At 40.3% G+C, this 3,912-nt stretch overlaps 1 pseudogene; it reads left to right on the top strand.

Annotated features, from left to right (window-relative positions):
• The first annotated feature begins 1,695 nt into the window (after positions 1-1,695).
• LOC112396985 (mesoderm-specific transcript homolog protein-like) lies at positions 1,696-2,904 on the top strand (annotated as a pseudogene).
• The last annotated feature ends 1,008 nt before the right edge of the window (positions 2,905-3,912 follow it).

Raw genomic sequence — 3,912 nt, 5'->3', positions numbered from 1 at the left:
TTAAAATATTGTGGGCCTACTATATGTGTATGGTACCATTCTGTAAAACTGAAGGATATTCATTACAAATAAAATGAAAATTCTGAATATATTAAATGATGGGAAAGAGTGAGATGGCCAATAATATTAATTCCCTAAAATTTTGTAGTATTTGACAATTTGATCATTTAATTTAACAAAATTGTAAATCCATGATTGAGTCAGGAATCCAGACAACCATGAGTTATTTTTCTTCTTTCAAGAAGCTCAGAGTAAGTTCTGGGGAAAAACGGCCACAAATTATTCTGTGCAGCTGTTAGTTTGCATACAAAATTGATAGCAGAAGCAAGGGGGAATATGTAATTTTGAAAACTGTGGGTATAAATAAATATAAAAACAATTAAAAATGCCCTCTTCTAGGTGAAGTACTGAAAAAAAAATCACCAAAAAGACTATTTCTTATTAAAGAAACATATTTTTTTTAATTAATTCAAAATGAATTAAAGATCTATTTCTTGTCTCTTAGGGCTTCAGGAAAAATTGAAGGAAAATGATACTTTCCTGGACAAGTATCTGGAGAAAATAACCTACCTGAGAACAAATGGTGTGTAAAACTAAGAAATAATGAAGTGACTATTTAAATAAACAAATGAATTTACCCAACAGTCCTAGCAAAATTTTTCTTACATATATACAATAATAAATGTTTAGTAGAATTTTGTTTGTGGTCTTCTGCATATTTATTTGTATATTTAGGAACCCATAGAGAGGACAAACATAGAACAGGGAGTCAGTCAATATAAAGAAATTACAAAAATTCTACCAAGATTGTGCCAAGATTATACTAAGAGGTCTATAAATAGCTCAGGGAAGCACTTCATCCATAACACTCTAATGGTGCCCACTGTTCTATATTGTATTGTAATAACCTGTCAATATGTCAGTCTCCTCCACTGTACTGTGCACTCCTCGACGGTAGGATCTAAGTCTTGACCTAGTTCACCTGTACTTTCCTATTGATAAGCACTCCAACAGATGTGTGGAAGGCAGGAAGACAGACAGGAAAGATTAATAATAGGACATGAATAAAATGGATCAGATATGTGCAAAAATGCAATTCTCTCGGCAAAAGCAGTTCTAAGAGGGAAGTTTATACCAATACAATCCTACCTTAAGAAACAGGAAACATCTCAAATAAACAACCTAACCTTGTGCCTAAAGCAATCAGAGAAAGAAGAACAAAAAAACCCCAAAGTTAACAGAAGGAAAGAAATAATAAAGATCAGATCAGAAATTAATGAAAAAGAAATGAAGTAAACGATAGCAAAGATTAATAAAACTAAAAGCTGGTTCTTTGAGAAGATAAACAAAATTGATAAACCATTAGCCAGACTCATCAAGAAAAAAAGGGAGAAGACTCAAATCAATAGAATTAGAAATGAAAAAGGAGAAGTAACAACTGACATTGCAGAAATACAAAGGATCATGAGAGATTACTACAAGCAACTCTATGCCAATAAAATGGACAACCTGGAAGAAATGGACAAATTCTTAGAAATGCACAACCTGCCGAGACTGAACCAGGAAGAAATAGAAAATATGAACCAACCAATCACAAACACTGAAATGGAAACTGTGATTAAAAATCTTCCAACAGGCATGCGCAACCGTGTCCCGAAACATGGAGTCTTGTAGACCAGGTCTTACCTGAATCAGGATGAGGGAGTGGTGGGTCCAGGTGGGGCTGTTGGCTGTGCCCCTGCTTGTGGCCTATCTGCACATCCCACCCCCCCACCCCGGTTTTCCTCTGCTCTTCACTCATGGAAGTCATCAGGCAAATTTTTTACCTACAAGGGACTGCGTATCTTCTACCAAGACTCTGTGGATGTTGGAAGTCCAGAGATAGTTGTGCTTTTACATGGCTTTCCAACGTCCAGCTATGACTGGTACAAGTTTTGGGAAGGTGTGACCCTCAGGTTTCATCGAGTGATTGCCCTTGATTTCCTAGGCTCTGGCTTCAGTGACAAACCGAGACCACATCACTATTCCATATTCGAGCAGGCCAGCATCGTGGAGGCTCTTTTGCAGCATCTGGGGCTCCAGAACCATAGGATCAACCTGTTGTCTCACAACTATGGGGATATCGTTGCTCAGGAGCTGCTCTATGGGTTCAAGCAGAATCGATCTGGTCGGCTTACCATCAAGAGTCTCTCTCTGTCAAATGGAGGTATATTTCCTGAGACTCACCGTCCTCTCCTTCTCCAAAAGCTTCTCAAAGCTGGAGGCATGCTGTCACCCATCCTCACACAACTGATGAACTTCTCTGTATTCTCTCGAGGTCTCACCCCGGTCTTTGGCCATACACCCGACCCTCTGAGAGTGAACTGTGGGACATGTGGGCAGGGATACACAACAATGATGGGAACTTGGTTATCGACAGTCTCTTGCAGTACACCAATCAAAGGAAGAAGTTTAGAAGATGCTGGGTGGGAGCTCTTGCCTCTGTATCTATTCCCATTCTTTTTTTTTTTTTTCTTTTTTCTTGCGGTACACGGGCCTCTCACTGTTGTGGCCTCTCACACTGCGGAGCACAGGCTCCGGACGCGCAGGCTCAGTGGCCATGGCTCACAGGCCCAGCCACTCCGCGGTATGTGGGATCCTCCCAGACCGGGGCACGAACCCGTGTCCCCTGCATTGGCAGGCAGGCTCTCAACCACTGCACCACCAGGGAAGCCCTATTCCCATTCATTTTATCTATGGGCCACTGGATCCAGTGAATCCCTCTCCAGAGTTTTTGGAGCTGTACAGGAAAACGCTGCCGCGGTCCACAGTGTCAATTCTGGATGACCACATTAGCCACTATGACAGCTAGAGGATCCCATGGGCTTCTTAAATGCATATATGGGCTTCATCAACTCCTTCTGAGCTGGAAAGAGTAGCTTCCCTGTATTACCTCTCCTATTCCCTTATCTGTTGTGTATTCCACTTAGCAAGAAAAGCCCAAAACAGGTCCTGGCCACCAAACACTATTCTCTCACAAAAGTCCACCTGACTCACACTGGTGAACAGCATATAGTAAAAAGCCAGCAGAAGCTCTAAGGGTGACCTAATAGTCCACCTCCCATTCCTTTGACATCTGATCAAGTGTATGGACTTGGCTTTGTCTTTGTGTTATTAGGAAATTCTGATGGGCACTACTACTTACTGATGCAGAAAGATAGACAGACATTCTTTTGCATAAAAGTCTTTGAAACACTTCTATGGACTTTTCTGAAATATTTAGAAATGCTAATTTCTGGCCCTGATTGGAATTATCTAAAGGTGCCACCTTCACCTCACCTTGAACGGCTTTAATTCTCTAAGTGACACAGCTTCAAGTGAGGATGAGTTTCCCTTGTCATAACTTCGGATTTAATTTCATTAGCTGCTTCTAACTGTAGTCATTTTGTTAGACTTTGCTTTCAATAATGCAGTATTCTAAGTATACTTTAAGACTATGATTTACCTATATGTATTATGTATGTATTTTACAAGGACACTAAACCATCAGACACTTACTCTAGCAGAGTAGTTTAACCTTATTAAACATGTTTCACTTCTGAGTAAACTGAACTAAAGCCAAGCTATTTACAGCATTTCCTAAAATCACAGAACATTAAGGACAGTAGTCTCTGTGCCAGAGATTTACTGTTATTTGCTGTTAGAACTGGTCTTTCCAGCTAATAACAATCAGACTCGTCACACCTCAGTACTTAGAAGCATGTCCCTCCTGAGCCAGAGTGGAGAGGAGGGGATCGTTGTAGAGTCCAAGTTACCAGGCTGAATATATACTGATTGCTTAACTTCTCGTTGGTTGTCCCAGAGAGGGTTCCTCATGTAGCTCAGCAATTCCTGTACTTTACAAATGGGAAAGTTCCAGAAACTTTAAGAACA

This window comes from Neophocaena asiaeorientalis, unplaced genomic scaffold, assembly GCF_003031525.2.
Source record: "Neophocaena asiaeorientalis asiaeorientalis breed wild unplaced genomic scaffold, Neophocaena_asiaeorientalis_V1.1 scaffold139, whole genome shotgun sequence".
NCBI classification, from domain to species: domain Eukaryota; kingdom Metazoa; phylum Chordata; class Mammalia; order Artiodactyla; family Phocoenidae; genus Neophocaena; species Neophocaena asiaeorientalis.
Note: the sequence above shows the minus strand (reverse complement) of the source record. Positions and strands in the feature narration are given on the sequence as shown.